This window comes from Aythya ferina (genome assembly GCF_964211825.1).
Source record: "Aythya ferina genome assembly, chromosome: 15".
Taxonomy (NCBI): Eukaryota; Metazoa; Chordata; class Aves; order Anseriformes; family Anatidae; genus Aythya; species Aythya ferina.
The window spans coordinates 10,244,194-10,264,289 of NC_140314.1; the positions used below are offsets into that span (position 1 = coordinate 10,244,194).

The 20,096-nt window shown below is 38.6% G+C and overlaps 2 protein-coding genes across 5 annotated transcripts in view; one reads left to right on the forward strand and one right to left on the reverse strand.

Annotated features, from left to right (window-relative positions):
• Positions 1-20,096, reverse strand: part of LOC311445203 (uncharacterized protein) — a 259,968-nt gene that overhangs the window by 42,259 nt on the left and 197,613 nt on the right. The window lies entirely within an intron of this gene.
• Positions 1-20,096, forward strand: part of SHISA9 (shisa family member 9) — a 180,292-nt gene that overhangs the window by 22,139 nt on the left and 138,057 nt on the right. The window lies entirely within an intron of this gene.

The window sequence follows — 20,096 nt, forward strand, 5'->3', positions numbered from 1 at the left end:
CACTTCAAAGAAGTTAAGAATTGGCACTAATTAGCAGCTCATTTCTGGGGGGGAATGGAAGAAGTACAAGTTTTCTAGCATCTATCATGCAAGACTAAATGAGTAAAACAACTATTCAGACTAGTGTATTAAATTGTATACAATTCACTAAAGAAATTAGCACAGTTAGCAATGATGGTTCAAAAGTCATGTAAAAGCTGAGTGTAAGAAAAAATTCCTTCTACTGAAATGGACATAGGCACTGAAGAAATCATTCATGGAAACAAAAAAGCCTGAAGGGACTGGATGGTGATTAAATAGAACATGGAGCTTTTCACATCCAGATCCCCTCTTTAAATACAGCCTAGCAAGTTTAACACCAGCCAGTTTGTAAGTTTGCAGCCTAAACTATCCATCACTAGATTTCTAATCCTTTGAGCATTAAATATTCTGGAAAGAAACAAGCCTGCCAGTGTTCTTAATGGTGTCAGTAACCTGCTCTCTTAAGCAGACAGACTTGCTAAAAACAGAGATGAGAGTGTTTATTAGCAAATGTTTAATTTATGAACACATTTGGTCTTAAGGAAAAAAAATAAAGGTCTTTTAAACAGTAGGATGTTAGCCTTATTGATTGCATTTCAGGCGGAATCGTTACTTGGGGGAACAAATTCTGGGACAGGCTGAGGGTAACTGGGCTGAGCGGTGTGGTGCTGAGCCTCTTTCCTCTCCTCCCTCCCCGGTGTTACAACATGCTCAGGGCTAAAGTAACCTCAGTGATATCGAAGGTCACTCAGTGTGGGAGAAGAAAAGGAAAAAGTGAACAGGCAAAAATGTGATCCACCTGCAACATGCTCACATCGGCAGACCTCCATCTCCGAACACCTCTAAGCTATGAAATGCAGCATGTAGGGGAGCTGCACAGGCTTGTGGATTCACAGTTTATAAAGAAGAAATGAGTTTTATAGATCTGTGATCTATACAGACACCCCCTCTCAAATATGTGTCCTACAATTTTATGCAGCAGTTCTTATAACCAGCATGTGAGCTGTGAAGCCAAACTGCTGATAGCCTTCTGTACTAAGTGTTGTATTGTACAGTATTTTACTGACTTTTGATAAATGCTTTTCTTTACTTGCTTTGGTATCATATATTAATACAAAACAGAAGTGTAAAATATGCTTATAATCCTGAGAGTTCTGTTAAACCCTAAGTGATATTAGGAAAGAGGAGAAGAATACTAATGGAAACAGCATATACTGAAGATTTTACTTTCATGTGAATGCAATTAGAGCTATTCCCTTAAGCTAATACGATAAGTAACTATCTGAGGAAACCCAAAGACTCTGCGAATGTGCAGGAGGGAAAGAGTAGTGTTTGCTTGGTGTTCAATGGCCCATGTGTAATAAGTTGGCAGTTCCATCTATTTCCTACCGGACAAAAGTCTACAGCAGAAATTCCTGATTCTCCCCTCCTCCAGCTGCACATTTGCAAGTTCAGCAGTGAGACCAAAGGCTGAATTAGGAGAGACAGGACTATCTTTTCACAGCTATTTTATTTTTTTATATATTTTTTCTATAGATAAAGATATGCACACAAATAAATTCCCATCACATATATGGCAATGTGATTCAGCACATCAGTTAATTTCCTGAGGATCTGTACATGACTGACCAACTCCTATGCTTTTTCCCAAAGTATTCTGAGACCTACTCTGATATTCTGGAATTTTGATCTTTCCCTAACAGCATTTACCAAACTGATACAAACAGATTAAGTTCTTTGAAAGCAAAATAATGTTTTAGAGTTTTTGGTAGTTACCCTGATTTCTAAATGATAGACTAGTAATAAAGAGCATATACATGCAGGAAGGCTCACAGCTCTAGTTATTTATTTATTTTTTTTTAAGAAATGATGTTGAAATGATTGCTAAATACTGGTAGCAAATGTTGCATATATATGGCATAGCGCAAACACACACTGAATATGTGGTAGCTTGGTATGGCACAATTGTTATTAGCATTAACTTGCTGTGTCTGGTATTTTTTTTTTTTTTTTGCCTGCACACATAATGCACTTCAAAAAACCTCTGCACCAAAGCACAGCCACAAGTAGATCCCACAGCACTGTATACAATTGCCAATACGAGGCAGAAAGCTGTCAGCCTTACTTGTTCCTTACATTTTAGCTTGATCTTGGCTGGGATTTAGACTGCTTTTTTGTAATGCACCTTATACTATGGAAAACACTGTGAGCTGTCCAGCTGCCTGGCTTGGGATGAGAAAGGCCAGGGATATGGTGTAGACAGCCAGAAGTTCCCTGAGGTAGCTAAGGCTGCACCACCCTTTTTAGGAACTGAACTGTGCACCAGTGATTACAGCCCTTGGACAAGAAGAGCAGAGCATCACTGAAGTTGTCCTGATAACAGCAGCCCCAGATAGCACTGGAACTCACCAGGAACTAGGATGGCTGGCATCACATTCAGGCTGCTGTAAAGCATGTTGTGACTGAAAAAAATAGGATGTAAATGGTGGAAACACAAAAGATTCTTTTCAGATCTTCCTTTAGTTACGGCCAGTCCCTAACAACGAGCTCTAAATACTACATATAGGGTGCTACTGATTTATGATCAGTAAAGCTAGAAAAAGCTACCAGGAATCTTCAATTTTTCTGATATTAAAAAAACAACGACAACAAAAACAAACACTCGATATTATCATCTAAACCATACAAATAAAAAATTCTTAATGGAAAGGCTCTTTTCATATAAAAAGACTGCAAGCACTATTTGTGTTCTTTCTCATGAGACAGTAGTGCTGACTCTCCAACACGTTGCACCACAACTAAGGATTCCCAGTTCTCTGCTTGGTGCCTAAATCTGTTCATGTCTGTTACATCTTTTTTTTTCTGCCCTCCAATGTTCTTTCTAGTGTCTATATTCCTTTGTGCTGCTGCTTTTACTCATCTAACCCGGGAATTAAATTTTTTGCTCGCAGTACTTTCAAGTTGAAAAGCACGTTTACCATAGCTGGAATGGGGACGTGAGCATCATCCATCCTCCCATTGCTGTAAACTGTAGGAAATGTGTTTTAGTATGTGGGCACTATCTTGCTAACCTAACCAACTCCCACTTTTCTGGATAATTTCATAAAGTCCTCTTTGCACAATCTCTGTAACCATTTAGATGCATAATAACTTGTCATTTGCATTGATGAACCTTTTATAATACCAACTACAATTAAACAATGCCACTTGGTTTCATCCTATTTCCCCCCAAGTATCTTTCCTATCAATGTTTTTCAGAGTGGCAATTCTCCTGAGCTTTCCAAAATTTATAGGTCACAGGTAAAACAGCATGTTCTCTGCAAATGTTAATGAGTTTACAAACTGCTGAGTATTATAATGATAAATTTGATCATATTTCTCTACTGACTTTACACAGTCTTGGCACTGCAATATTTTTATCTTATATCTGTTCTCAAAGGGCCCAACCCAAAGTTCATTGAAGTCAAGGAGAAGATGTATATTAAGATTAACAGCTTTTGATCAATCTAAAGACAGTGCTGTAAAAAAATATCTGTGCACTTCACTTATAGGCAACTGACGTCTCCTTGCACCACAGTGTTACTGAATCTCATCTGCTTTGCAGCTTTCTGCCTGATCAGGGAATCTGTTGAAGTCCAAGCAGTCAAGGCAGCTGTCTCGAGTCAGATAATTTTCAGCTTCCTAAATAAAGGGAACTAATACAATATCTACTTTATGCCCACATTGCTACCTCATGCGGTATTGTGGAGGCCTTTCGGAGAGGAGGTGGTGACTTCTAAAGGTCTGTCCCTGGTCAGTCCCCTTCTTCTGCAATAGGCTCCCTCTTCCACTTGTAGATATTTTTAACCACTTCCTTGGGCACAGTTCATTTTACAAAGTAATTGCTATTGCTCCTGAAAATGTCCTTTAGCACCTGCAGAGTTACGGTGCAGACTCTGGACAGGAGAGAAGGTTGCCTTGCTGTCTAGTGTCTCTGCTGATACCAGTATGAACAGACAGAGACCTGTCAGTAGTCTGACATCCTTCTTGTGCATTCTAATACACGTGCAGATAGAAAGATGACCTTTGTCTAGAGCCTCTTTATATTTCAGGAGCATTCATTTTTTTTTGTTACGTTACATGATGGCTTTGGTACATAGCATTTGAAGCACTAGTAACCAGTCCTAGCATTACTTTAAGAGAGAAACAAAACTTCATGCCTGCGTTGTTGAGCAGTCTTCTGCAACAGCTTATACAGAAGACAAAACTATCATTTTGCAGGAGAGAATCTTCATGAAATGAAGACCATATACTGAAAATACCAGTGCTAAACATATGAACTATCCACATCACTGAAAAACGTGTCTTGATTGTGAAAGGTTAGTCATCTAGCAGAAGGCCAAACTACAAAATCACTAAACCTGTAAAGGCTTGCTGTTGCTTGACACTGTTAGTATACACGTGAGAAAAGCTCACTCAGATAGTCTCGATTATTTTCAAATGCTAAAAGTCCACATGACTGTTTTTGAGACAGAAAGTTACTTAAACTGTACGTTATCTGACATTTATACATGGGGGACTATACCAGTTACTTTTTTATCTAGATAAACAGAGATTGATAGAAGACAAAGTGTAATGGACTATTACAGAAATAAATTAAATTATTAAAAAGGAATGAACAAATAGGACTGCTTTTGGCTTTTTTTTTTTTTTTTTTTTTTTCCCCAAGTTATTGCTTTAGTCATTTCTATGCAAAAATAATCAAAGAGCCCCCTCAGAGGACAATGTTAATCCTTCACTCTTCTGTTCCACACAGCTACAATGAAAAACTAAAACACAAAATGACCCAAATCCTTAACATTAGGCAAAACTAAAAACACATTTTTGGTTCTCAGACTCTTATTTTATTTTCCTGAACAATATATGCTCAGTGTGACATATTACGTAAAAACACTGTGCAGAGGCGACATACTTTTCAAATATCAGGTGAACAGCTTTTTTGACTATTTCAGAGCATATTTTTGACTATTTCAGAGCATGAATGTGCAGTGAATTCAGAGGAAAAAACCTGTATGTGGAATTTCTGAGATCATATTGATAGATGTATTTTTTTTTTTCTTTTTACTTACAGTTACTCTTGCCTTTTTGTTTTCTCTCCTGTTGACTTCAATATCAACTTTGTAATCTTACAGTGGTGCTTCAAGCTTTAAAAAATGGATTACAGCCAATGTCAATTTTGGGCAACTGTCCAAAATAACACACCAGCTACACAGCATAAAGTAACTTTCATTACCTTTTCATCACGTAGCCACAGTTTTATTTTTCCTTTACCCAGTCCCTTGAGCAATGACCTCCTTGTCTGGGTTGCTCCCACCTAGGAAATGTGCTAATTGTTATTACTTCACTTCATAACATGAACCAGGTTTAATCCTGTGCCTGCTAAGTGCCTGCACAGTAGTTTCATTGTACATCATGTACTGTTTGGAAATGTACAGCATAAGCACTGTTCAAGGTAGCATATGGTGCATGATCTTTTCATCTCTGTGTTCTGAAGGTGAACTTCAGGGAAACAGTATTAGTTATTTTCTATTTCTTAATGTATCTGACATTTCTGTCCTAGTTTTCAATATATACTAGAGACTACTGGCCACAATTCCAACACCTTTAAACGCAGCTTCATTAGGGAACGAAACAAGTCAGAAACATGCACAGCAACAACTATTCTGTCTGTTTCTGACCATTATACTGTGTACATCTCAAGTCTCAAACCATTTACACTATACCAGTCCTGATTTTGCAAACACGGATACAACAAAAGCCCTATTATTCTAACATATACTAAAAATTTAATATATTATGAATTGTTTGTGTTAAAATATGTGAATAATTGCATTTCATGAATGATCAGTGGATTTAAAAATATTTCCAAAACAGTAATTTCTGACACCAACTTAAAATGGCAAGATAATTACATAAACGGGAACATAAAATAAGCAGTTAAAGATCACATACCATGTTCTTCTGAACAAATTTATGGCTGTGGTTTACTGTATCAGTGACCTTACCATCAATTTAAGGTTTCTACCTACAGTGGTCATGGCAGTGTTTTCAGTATGAAACATCGCAATAATAACAGTGAAGAGGCTCAAGTATTTCTCAAATAATTAAGAGCCTTTTCACTATCTATAGTAAGTTCATATCAACAAAATCAGTAGTCAAATGAACAGTAGACATACAGCAATAAGATTAGCTAACAGATCCCCTAGTTCACAGCAGATAATACTTCAGTTTAAGAAAACCTCCACTGATTAGAAGCATTTCAGCACAATGTTTTTGTAACTTAACTTTATGAGGTAATGTAACTGGAAATATTTCAGCATGTCCAATTCCGTACAATATATGACAACGGTAAACATAATCCACAGGCTGAATGTTTCCAACCAAAACTTTTACATTTCTGTCCCATAGCCTTCAATAAATAAGCACACAACTTGGCCAACAGTTCCTATGGGAACTGCTGCTGATTCATACGGGGGTGTGCAAGTCCCCGTTCAGTAGGTGCCAGTGGTGCCCACACTAAAAAGCTATTCAGTATGAAGTAGGTCAAATTAGGAAATCAACTGAGCTGGGAGTAGAAAACAAAACCTTTGGAGTAAAACCATGTTTATGTTGGGCATAAGAAAGCCATCCTGCTCACACTGTGAGTACGTCTCCATCAGCTCCTCCTGCAGAGCTAAGAACTTAGCTTTTTGTGGAGACTTTGTTGAGGACGATGAGGGGGCAGCATGCCTTCCATTTATAGTACACCCACAGATTTTGTTATTGCTCTTTTATTAACAGGGTGATAGACAGAATCATTAGCTGTGCAAATTATTTTCTTACATAAGAAGAAGAGGGTGTCATGTTGTGATGGCTCAGGGGTGAACAGCAGTCCAGGTGTCGCCTCTCCCGGTGTGGGTACTGCCTCCACCTGCCAGGCCCTACTTCTGCTGCTGGCTCATCCTGTCCTTACTCTGGATCACAAGGCATTGCAATCACCTTGTTCCCATTGTCCTGCACAGGAATGCGGTGAGTGGTGCCAAACATGGCTAGCAAGTCCCTCAAAAACATCCTCTAGCGAATCCTGCACTTTTGTTGCTTTTTGGACAGACAAAATGAAAGATTTTCCTAACCAATTACAGCTGTCTCAGTGCTGAGCCCCAGGTGGTGCATTCACCATACCCCATGCTCTCTTCTCCCACCCTATGACTACCTTAACCCCCAGTGATGTACTTGGTGACCCGTATGCCTCAGGTACATTGCAGAGAGCCTGTGGTTCAGGTGAGATGCATCTTTCTGTTCTGTGTGACCGTGGTGTCACCAGACATTTCCAGCAGTATCATTGGCTCAGTGCGCTCATCTCAGCCCCTAACCCTTTTCCTTTTCCTGTCTCTTTACTGAAGAGCATCACTGCCCTCCTTCCCACCATTACAACTGCATTGCTGCTTGACGACTGTCTTCTGAGTCAGACTGAAGGGCTGCTGGGGCTTTAAAATAATGGGGAAAAACAAAAACAACATAACAAAACACCTGTAAATGTAGTTAAAGTCAGACCAGTTCTCCTCATCTCCTCATCTAGTCCTCAGAGGGGCCTTATAAAATAGGCCTGGAAGAACACCAGGGAAGCTGGCTACAGCTCGGGGCTATGAGCAAGCTCGTTTGCTGGCATCCCTCCACTTGTAGCTGCAGGCAGCTCATATTTCTTCTCCTGTAGACACAAGGTTTGTTTTCAACAATTTAATGTCCTTCTGAGTTTGAAATACGAGAGAAATAAGCCTGCTAATCAGATTTGAGCCAGGAAGTGGGCACCCCTAAATTAATGGCTATTTTCTTAAGGACTCTTAATTCCTTTAAGGACCTCTGAGTTTCCTTCTTGCTGATTTCCCAATAGCTCTGAATTACACAAAGGAAATCCATTCACATATTTCAATGTACCAACAGAACTTGCATAGTGATAAAGTAATTGTACATTAATCCCATGTTCTTCATATGTGTGTACAGACATAATAGACTAGGAGAGTAATTTGTCCTAGAAGAGCTAATCAAAGGTTTTAATTTAATCAGTTCATTTTATGTTCCTCTTTTCTGTTTTGTCAGCCTAAAACATGTAGTAAATTTTAATCTCTTCATTGTTTTAGTAATGTGACCACTATTTTACAGAGAGTACTTGACTGATGGTTCTAGACAAATGAGACAACGTGTTTGCTTGTCCTCGCAGGCATTTTAAATAACTGGTTTAATTCTATGCCTTGAATAAAATAGTTCAGTTCCTCAATAACATGAGGGACAAATGAGAAATGGGAGGTTTGTATTGATATTTTTCTCAATTTTCCGCTACCGACTTAGAAATCTCTCAATAATTTATGCCTATACTGGAAATTGTCTTCTCTGCCATGGTTTTCTCAGGTCCCTGGGAGCTCTGCAAGGCAGGTACAAGAGAGGAGGGGCTACGCAGCCAGAGACAACCTTGTGGTTTCTAACTGAAAACCATTAACACTCATCCAAATAGCACTCAATAGAAATGAAGTTTCAATCCAAAAAGCATAAAAGAATGAATGGGAAACAAAGTTGTGTTTCTTTCCTGGCCAATGACCTTTCATTTATGGCCAGCAGAGTACCAGTAACGGTAATGCAAGCCCTGGTGGTGACGATGAGGGATGTGGTCTGCAGGGTGCCAATGCTGCACTGTCAGCAGCCTTCACAGAGCACCTTGAAAATGAGTAAAAGGTCACTTTGCCATGGAGCCCATGGCCAAACTTTTTTGCCTTGCTTCCTTTTGGAAGATGCAGTCTTTTAGTTTTTTTGTTTTGTTTTGTTTTTCTTTCAGCATCTGCAGGCAATCAGGCAACCTCGGAATGAACTCAGCAGTCTCAATGACCACACTGTGCAAAGCGGATATTCAGCTCTTCCATAATAATGTTTTCTAAATAAAAACAATAGGCTCCTTTTCTTTTTTTTTTTTTTTTTCCTTTTCCCTGTCAGACAAGCGTTTCTAATGGCATTTTTATAAATATTAGGAACTTTTGAACTTATGTTTATACTACAATTCATAGTATTATCACTGTGGAACCAACTGGTGAGAGAGGACCTTCTTTCCATACAGCTTCTCTAACAGCAAATTTCGGAAGGATATAGATTTTAATTAATTCAGCAGATTTACAGTAGAACATGAAATACAATCATCTGATGGATTAGAAAAAGCCCAATAAGCCATTCATGACTTATGCCAGGATCTAGACTAATTCAAGATCCGGAGAGCTGAAAGCTTCCTTTGTTCTGCTCATAGTCAGGCTACAAGATGCATCACCTTGACAAAAACAAAATTATAAACCTGCTGCATTTGTTCTCTGGAAAGCTGCCTGCAATTAAGATCTTTTGCCACCAACAGTGACAGAAGAGTGGAAACAGGAATACACTCAATGACCTTGAAATATAGTCGGATAGCATTATCCCTCACATTTTATTCATTGGTATGAAAGAATCAAATACCCTTGCCTTGAAAAGTTCTTAAATATTGTATACTATTTTTATATATAGTTAGTTGATTGTATTAGCTGTATAAAATAGTCACTAAATATTGTACTACAATGATGTGTATATATATACACATATACACACAAATCCCACTTTGGATTTAAAGATGAATTTAACTAGACTTAGAGAAGTTACCTACCCATGACCACAATGTGCCACTTTATAAGAGAATTTTCAAACTGTAGGGTAGAGTAAGGGAAGGGTACTTCAAAATTACATTATAATTTCGATGTCAGGACCAGCTGGACATAGGAATGCTCTTAAAGGCTCTGTCTTATCCATGAGAAAATTGTCTCAATGTAGGGCTGCAGAAAGCATGCTTTCTGGAGCATGCTGTGCAAGGGTCACCATACTCAGTACAACAGACTGTTGGGAAAAAAAAAAAAGGCACTGCAGCTATCTAGGCACTACCACTGTACTTCTCCAGTCACTTTCTGACAAGCTGGAAGTCTTCTAGTGCCATGAGCATGGCCTGTGAATACAGGCCTCTATCTTTTGAGGTGTTCCTGCAGTTCTTGTAACTAAAGACAATCCATTTTAAGAGAGCTTTCAAATTCTCTCATTTCCACAGCCTGTGTTGCAGAAAATGTCTATACTACTGGTAAAACACATAGCATCCAGGCACACCAGTTAGCTGAGCAGACTGAGGCCTTTCATTGGTATTTAACAATTTTGTACAGAAGGTGCAGTGTAAAATAAACAAATGACTTAATGATTGAGGGGAAAAGTTAGCAAGCTGCACTTCAATTCCTAAAATTTTTATACCTGATTTCCTGCTTTCTAGTAATGATTAGTTTGTAATCCTGTATGTCGGTTCCCTTTCTCATGGCATAGTAATTTAAACACTTCTATTATTTTTCCTGGAATACGTGGATTCTGTGGGCACAGTTTCACATCCTGTCCCAGTGATCTGTGTGGCTGTGCTCCTGCAGCTGGAGACAGCATTTCCAAGAAAGCAGGTGTGTGGCCTGAACATCCCGCATGACTCTATAACCTCTGGCTGTCAGAACTATTCCAGAGGACGACTTTAGCTGCCAGTTGTAATTAACTCCAATCTATTATCCTTTCAGGTGGAAAAAACAAACAAACAAACAAAAACCAACCAAACAAACAACAAACCAAAACAAAAAACTGTCCCAGGCTGGACATAAGATGCACCTATATAAACAGGTCATGTTTATGTATCATGTGGAATGGAACTACATGTTCATTGCATGAGAATGGTTGCTTAGTATCCATCTAGAATATTCATCAGGGAGTTCTAAAAGCCATTGCAAATGGGGATCCAGTATTACCAGACAGGAGAGACAGGTAGTGGATAATTTGCTACAGGTTACCTGTTCAAGACGACCTTTACTTCTGTATTACAGTGCATAGTAACACATGAACAGCCGTAGTACCAACCCTTCCCATGTCCATGTCCAAATCCATTTCAGGATTTCATTATTTATTTTTTAAAGTAGCATCTCTACATTGCTATAGCCTGTCTTTAATAAGATGGGCCTGTTTTTAAGACTGTGGCCTTTTCTCACATCTTTCAAATAATTGTACAGACATTTAATGTTATGCTGTGTCCTCTAATCTCCTAGAAAGGGCAGAGAAACACATTGATCAGTATTCCAGCGAGAAATTAGAGAAGTTATTAAATATTTGTGTCACTAGTTTGGAGCAGAAGTTAATGAAACAGTTTTTTTCAGAGTAGGAAGAATTTTATAACTCACAGAAAAATAATACGATGACATTGCAGTAGCCATCCAATAGTACTCTGCATAATAATTACCTAAATTAACTTAAATAAATGCTATGTTCTTTAAAGTCTTCACTCATACACAGTGCACTATACAGGAAACAACATATAGTTATAGAATCATAGTTTAGGGGGTAGGGAAACTTCAGAGGATGTCCAGTCCAACCTTGTGCTCAGACAAGGTCAGAATAGACGAGGTTGCTCAGGGCCACGTCTAACCAAGTCTTGAACACCTCAGCGGTTCTGTAACTTTTCTGGGGGCCCCGCCACAATATTTGACACTTTTCTGCAGAGCAACATCCTTACAGCTTCCACTGTGCCATGGGATCCTTTCACATACACAAGATCTCCTACTTGGTCTTGCTGAACTCCATGAAGTCCTGCTCAGCCCATTTCTTCAGCCTGTCCAGGACCCTCTGAAGAGTAGCCCTGCCCTCCAGCATATTGAGCACTCTCCCCAACTTGGTGTTGTGCACACACTTGCAGAGAATATACTTCAACCCATCCCCCCGATCATTACTGGAGACATTAAATAGTATTGGTCCCGCTGCTAGTCCCTGAGGACCCTACTAGCTACTGGCCACCAGGAGACTGTGGCAGACTGGGAAAAAGCCTGTTCTAAAAATCAAGTTATCCAACATCCATTGCCCCCCTCTCTTCTACAGTGCAGTTTCCTCATCTGAGAGAGCAATGAGGTTGGTCAGGCATGATTTGCCCATTCTAAATCCCTACTGGCTGCTCCCAATCACCTTCTTGCCTTTCATGTGTTTAGAAATGGCTTTATAGGGAGTTTGCTCCATAACCTCACCAAGGACCATGGAGAAGCTGATCATGGATTTTATTACAATAAATAGTTACTGCAGCCCTACTTGCATTCAGTGAAAACAAATTTAACACAGAATAAACTACCATGAAAATGCTTTGTAAGTTTTATGTACTTTTATGCTACAAGTCAGTAGTTTCAAATGCAGGAATAAACTCTAAAGCAGGTTGTAGCAAGAAACATCTCACTGACTGAAGAGGGATGTAAGAAGCGCATTACCAAGTATATAAGATGCCCATGAATTAGTTGATTTCACAAACTGCTATGATGCAGGTATTTTGCTACTATTATGTAAAGATTATTGAGATACTTTACTAAAGGCAGATAAATGACATCTCATTTCTTTTCTGGGAATGTACAAATAAGAAACTCGGTTAAAAAAACCCACAACCTAAATCACCATTTGTCTTTGGGACTCATCCAGTAAAATGCTGAGCAAACACTTTCTTTGCCTTACTGAATAAAATTCTAATTAGAGTAATTGAGCTTTGATAACTGCTATGTCATTAAATATAAATTGACTTTAAACTAATTGTGTTTGCATTATATTATGATTTCTATTAATGAATGTATTAATGTTTATACTCCACAAAATCCTTTGAAGTCAAACATTACAATCTAGACTGCTTAATCTGAAGTGAAATGTCCTGTGAACACAAACCAGGCATGGCACTACTGGTGATGGTTCTGCGCAGGAATATGGCCCACTTCCTCACTGTCTGATTAGCAGCAGGGTAAAGGTGCCAGGCAACTTTTTGGACTTCTTCCATTCCAGACAATGGAGCTTTGTATTGGTTTCTGCAATCTAAAGCAGAGCACGATGTGGGTTTCTCTAATTTGGTCCAGCTGCTACCAATCCTGCAAAGCCTACAAAGCAGCATTGCTAAACTGTCCTTCTTGTTCCCATAGCCAAATGTTCAGTGTGACCTAGGAGTTACATATTGTGCAAAGAAATTCTCTGCAAGGTAGAAAAAAATGTACAGCCATGGTCCACCTGAGAAACAGAACTGCCCGTTTGCTCTGGGAATTCAGCTTTACACAGAGATCCTCCTTTTGTACTGCTGGCCTTGCCTCATTTTGTTTCAGTTGTGATCAGCAGACAATAATTAACAAATAATGTTAAGAATGATTTGTGTAGTTGGACTCAGAAACATGAAGCCTGTGTTGTTCTTGTACCTATGCCATGTAACTTGCCTCTGTTCTTCAACCAAATTATTACAATTTCTACTACAAATATACAGTACAATAGAAGATGCAAAAAGAGTACTAATATTCTTCAACGGCATTCCTGACTTTAACCTTATTAGCTGTAATAATTGCAGAAGGCAAAACCAGGGAGAAATGAAGTATTTAAACAAACTTGTTTAAATACTCACATAAACAAACATATGTGAACTGCTATGCATTATTTTCTAGTCATGGAAGCTATTCCATGAGGAAAATGGTGCAAGTTATAAAAATCAAACAAAGTTCAAAAAGTATACAGTAATAAAAGTATTAGAAAAAATCTTTAACTCTTTTTTCTTTTTTTATAAATCAAAATCTGTTTGTCTAAAGTCTATTAGAAGGAGTTTGCATTTACAATGTCAAGTAGACTAAAATAAAGGATTAATTATATGCCAGTTGACCTTTTTTTTTTTTTTTCATAGCCACAATCATCCTATTTTCTGATTTAAATATATTGAATATTCAATGCCATCACATAATTCTGGAATGGAAGGCAAGTGCAAAAAGATGACATTTTATTGAAAATAGTTTTAAACAGCTGGAAATCTGAAACTTCATTTGCCAAATGCGCTAGTACATTTCCGAGAGCTTATGGTATCTTGCATGCTATGGGACAGATCTTATTTCTGTCCTGAATATTTGCTGATGTCCAATTCCTTGACAGTATTCCTGTCAAGTCTTTCAAGATAATCCAAGTTTAAGTCCCTGACAGATACCAGACTAGTACTGATATTTGGACTTCCAGAAATTTGGAGTCTCTGCTGTCTTTTTACCTCTGTATCTTTTTTTCATAACATAGGTAGTTTCACTGTGAACCCAGACCAAAAATTGTTCCCCACGAAAATTAGCTTTATCTCCTGCGTTGGGTCGAAGCTCAATGTGAACTTCTCCAGAGCTCAGTGCTTGCAGGGAGGCTTTGGTTTATACCCAGCTGGTGTTGTTAGCCACATGAAACAGGGTGAGGATGGCTGGTACCATCACAAATGACAAAGCCAAAGCTAAACAAAGGAATTTCTTGACAAAGCAGTGCCTTACATTTTCAACTTGAAAACTGGGGAAAAAAAAAAAAAGTTTATTTATTTTTCATGCACTTCACTTATATAGTTTGACTAGCCCTCAGTATTTTTCGGTTTTGAAATTTGTAGGTTTATAGTGAAGTCTTAATTCATTGAAGTCACTGCATAATGTCACTATCAAATGAGGGACACCCATACCCCAGCTCCCTGTAATGAACACTTTAGGCATGCAGGTAGCTGTCATGGAAATCTCAGGAGGAAAGCAGGGGTAAGACACACTGCATAGCAAGTCTGAGGCCTTTAAGATATGCTGAACTCACAGGGCAATTTACTGCTCTGTGCATGCCCCTGTATTCATTTTAAGATGCATTAGAATTACTGTAAGACATCACTGCTCCTACTTGACTGCCAGAGATCTGGAAATCTTGGATGATACAATATATTACTCTTTCTGCTTAGGTAATATTTTTCAGCATCTCCAGGGAAACTTTGTGGTACAGGAGTTGTAAATCTCCAGATGGATATTAATACATAGATTAAGTTAAAGTGGAGGGAACACCAAGTCTAGCATTTTAAGAATGATGATTCAGATGTGTCCAGTGGTACAAGTGAACTTTACATTCCTAACAAAAAGTCAGGCAGTCTTCACAGCAAGACTCTTCCAGAATTATGCTACACATTCCACTAGAAAGCTTTGCATAACTGCATCTTGTCAGCTATTTTAAATAAATGCAAAGCCCCGTAACCAAAACTAATACTGTAATTTAATGATTTATTTATACTTTTTCTACTTGCAATATCTGTGATTTTTTCTGAAGTGCTATCAGTCTACAACAGTGCCTGGAAGTTATTTTTCAAATGAATACCTGTATTTGCAAGTCAGAGACACAAAGTATGGTTTACTTAGTTTGTTGCAGTGCTGCATGCATGCCTGCTTCAGTGATCCTTCACGTGTTCTTCAAATCTGCAGCCACCACAATCCTTGTTTTTAAAGAAAGTCACACATACTAGTTCAGGATAAAAACGTAATCTAACTAGTCTGATGAAAACCATCAAGCCTGCTTCCATATAGCATTAAATTTTCACCAGAATTCTGGTGACCTAACTGAGTTTAAACTGCAATTAAAGCAGAACAGAAAAAAAACACAACACACAAAACAACTGTGACAAGCATAGCTTCTGCTCCACAGACAACATTTTTTCATCAGGAATGAGGAGCAAACAACATAAACTGAACACTTGGCAACAGAGATGAGTCTAGTTGCAGTTATTTGTGACCTGGCCACGTTAGGGCAAAGGGTTCTTCAAACTTAGAAGGGGGGGACATGCAAGAGAGTGAAGGTAGATTGGGTGGAAAATGTGCTGTAAAAGGAATTTGGGAGAAGAGAGAGTACAGGAGGTAAAGTGCTGTTTTGGTGCTATGTCAGCCATCCCATTTCATAACATATGAAAACATACAAAAATCCATTTTCTGGAGTGTATAGATGTCTGGTAGTTGGATGAACAGAATTCTTCATAAATACAAGCTTGCTATTTTGAATGGTAGTTTTAATAACAAAACGGGAAATGTGAATGTCCCGTACAATGTTCTAGGAAGATTAAAGATGACAAATATATTCAAGTTCAACAGATTGTCTTACGGTGAAAATAACCCTGAACAATAGTTTAAGTGCTGAATAAAATGTTTTGTGACAGAAATTTCCTATGAAGGAAAAATCGGAGGAGGCATGTTTCCAATGCAGGGTGCCTATATTTGACATGCTGTAAAATTCACAGGTATTTAATTGTTGTTTTCATAACATACATGCAGTGAGCTCTCTACAGTTTTCAGTCAGTGTCCCATCTGATTACACTATTTCAAGTTAAATATTTCAAAAGTCACAAGCAGCCTTCACTATATGGTTATCTCCAACCAGCCATAGCTAGGCGATTGTCAGTGACTTCATTGGCTAAAACCCTGCTTGTCTTTGGAGTATTTACCCCTCAGGGCTTTGCTCATTCTGTAACTTTTTGCTCATTTGTAAGGAACGATGAATACACAACTTGTGGGAGCCTCAGCTCGCAGCCACCAGTCAAAATCTGACATCAATCAACATCCTCAGTATAGGGATGACCTTTTCCAGTCAAGTGCTTGCAAAACTCTTCTACCATCTACATTTAGGGACTAAAACTACTTCTATATATACTGCTATCCAGCATTATAAGGTCTGCTAGAATCTCATTCTACATCTGATGGGTACAGCATTATGTTATCACCCTACAGCATGTGGTGGGAGAGGGAAAACTGCAGCTTTGCAAACAAAGCTCATCTGAGCTGGATCACAAGCTGGATCTGCTGGGACTAAACTTTGTCTAACAATAGGGCCCTGCATTTACTTTGTGCATATCTTCAAGAGGAAGCAACAGCATGATAGATTAAAAAAAGACAATAATGTGCCTACCCATAGCTTTTCTGTCTTATATTAAATGTGTGTCATGGCTGGTGGATTCAGATATATTGTTTTGCATGTGTTTTTTTTTTTTTAAATGAAAATTATTTTTTCATATCAGTACTAAAAGGAAAAGTAAACAGGATTCAGTCTAATTTACGAGACACTCTAGAAGATGATTTGAAGCAGACTGATTACAGTGTATCAGCCTTAATTACAGTATATATAAACTAAATAATATGAAATATTAATCTGTTGCTTTCAGACCAAAGAATCAATACGCAATGGAAGTTTATTTCTCCATGTACTTAAATCAAGAAATTAAAATAGCTTTATGTAGTTTTAGGGTAGTTCTTTAAATTGACAATTAAAACATCCAAAATCCTGCTTCTCCAAAATAAAACCAAGAATCTTCAGAATTTAGCACTTCGCTGATTTTAACTGAATATAACGATCTATTTTTAGCTCACTTCTTCAAATACTGAATAGAAATAAAGATATTTTAATTGACAAATGAAATCAAGAATAATCGATATGTGACAGACTTGTAAAAGCATATAATGCTTCTTACACAATACTGAGCAGCTATACTTCTGCCATTTGAAAAAACAGATTTCCTACGTTACCATAATAAACAATTATAGATACAGAACTTATTTTGTTTTACTTCTCTCATAAATAACCTGAAGTGGCAGGTTCTGGGGTTTTCTCTTCTCAACACCTAGAGCTGTAGCCATAAAGCTGAGCCCTGTGCCTTGCTCTGCAACAGAGGACTTAAACATGGAACTTCTCGGTGCACACAGAAGATGCTCTCCGTGCTTTAGCCTTTAGACTTGCAGCCAATTTTTCTGACTCAACATTGAAACTCTTTTCACTTATGGTGCTCCAGGGCACTAAATACAAGTTACAGCCCTTGGTCTCCAGGACTCTGAGACCAAGTTATACCCCAAATATGTCATGATGCTCTTTGTGCTCTCCTCCCTGTGCAAACCCTGGAGCAGCTGGCAGTATAGAGTGACTTGTCTCAGCATATAGCAGAAGTTCTCCCAGAGATGACCAAAGTTTAGGTTCAAGTTTCTAAAAACATTTACCAGTTCTAAAAAACATGAACCAGTAACTGAGACATGGCTTGAAATGGTAGAGCAAGTGAGACAGAACAACACAGGCAAGCCAGACTTCTCAGCACTGACAAGACCCATGAGCTTATGACTACACCAGCAAGCTGGCTTGATGTCAAACAGTACGGCCACAGAGCTAACAGTTGTCATGTCCCACGATGGGTGGCCCCATCCAAACCACTTGCCAGGAACATTTTATTGTCCGTGTTTTCCCGAAGCCATGTCCAGACCCATGGGGCAGTGCTGCTGTATCAGAGACCATACAAACCAGTGCGTAGGCTGGACATCTGTGCTAACGCTGCAGCTGAGACAGAGACCCTATCTTACTTAATATTATAGCTTGAGTTTCTGAAAGATTCCCACTTAAATAAAAAAGGAGTTTCAAGCAGATTTCAGCCAATGGAGTATAAGTACAATAGCCTAAATTTCCTATAAGTTAAGCTTCATCTTCTGAGAATTTTGTGTGCAAGTTTTATGGCTTTCTGGTTTACAGCATTTCAAGGCATGCATGCACATTGGGCCAAATGAATCAGACTCGGAGACAGCACATCCCCCTTCTCCCATTCTGGAGCAGCTGGTGCTACTAGATTACCAACACTGGAGTATTGCGTGGCTTCCACTGCCCTCTGGGGCTGGCAATCACGAGAAATTGCAGAGACGTGACCACAGCATCAAGCACGCCTCCTCCAACCTGCTCCAGTCCCTTCTCTCCTCCTGCCTATTTACTGCAGTGTGGCTTCTCTGAAGGTCAGCCATCCAGTCTGCAGAGCACTAAGATCTTTTGACTAGGATTTGGCATTTAAATAGCTTTTATTTTATTTTCAAGGCAACATTTTTACTTTTGCTTTTTGAGTATAAGTTATTCAAAAATGTCAGAGATGATATCAGGGAAAATAAGTCTTTTCTCTGTCTCTGTATACACACACAGCTATTTTTTCTATATTGTTTTCTTGAGGAGAAACATACAGGTTGGGGTTACTGGTTCATTTGTTCAGCCAATTTTGCAGAACCGTCCTTGGCATTCAGGGACAAATAATACTTTCCAATCAGCAAACAGGAGACAAAAGAGATAATCCAATACTGCATTAGATTTGCAAGCAGGTCAAGGTCTTATCGGCCTTAAAGATCTTTTTTTCAAAGAGATGCAAAAGGTTCTTAAAAAAATACATAGGACATTATAAACTTGAAGTAACGGTTCTAACAGTAGAGACAGCAGAGGCACTATACTGTTTCTTTTCAGATTCTGATGACCTTGACTCTGTAATTATGAGCAAACAGCCCATTATTGTTACGTCTTTAAAAGACAATAATTGCCTCTACTGTTCTTGATTGCCAAGAAAATGGATTTTGATGCTCATTTATCAACTACCTGGAAACATCTAATACCAAGGTTAGTTCCAAATTCTGAGTCCAATCTGCTGAAAGAAGAAAAGCCAATATATTTTCCATCTACTAGCCTTTGGCCAAGATCGGTCTTTAAAAAACAAAACAACTAAAACAAGAAACTCCAAAAACATCAGAAAACCCGTCGTTGCCGTTACCTATCTACCAACAGAAGCAATTTTACATTTTTTTTCTGAATAACAAACAGTTTCTCTCAATTAAGAATGAAATATATCAGTGAGCTAACATGTAAAGCACAAGCGAGTTTCTTAGGAAAATCTATAGAGACCATGCCTGAAAGTGCCAGCCATCCTCTCTTCCTACTGGTTTTAGTGCTCAGCATTTCACAAGATTTGACCGGGGTCAAAGTCATCACTTGCATGTAAACGCTTGCCTCACTTCACCCCAGTTAATAGATGTCACGCCTCAGCACGAGGAGAGCCTGAGGAGAGCCTCACAGTGTAGGGTAAGGGAGCAAAAAGCAGCCTGGAAACCAGTCAGGCCCTGAAATTAAGTTCTCTCTTTCCTGCCTGATAGCCTCTGCAACATTTTCTCTGAACTTCTAAATGTAGAAGAGATAAATTTAAAGACAACATAAACAGAGGTGGCAGTCAGTGCTTGTTCTTAATCTGTCAGACCAGCCTTACCTCACTTGGACAGAAGTCCTAGTAAGCTCAAATTCTGTGTTAAAAAGAAAAGTAGACATTGAGAGAGCTTTTGCCCCTGGCTTGTGCTAACGGCCAGCATAAGGTATGTGCACAGGTAATTTCTAAAAGTGGG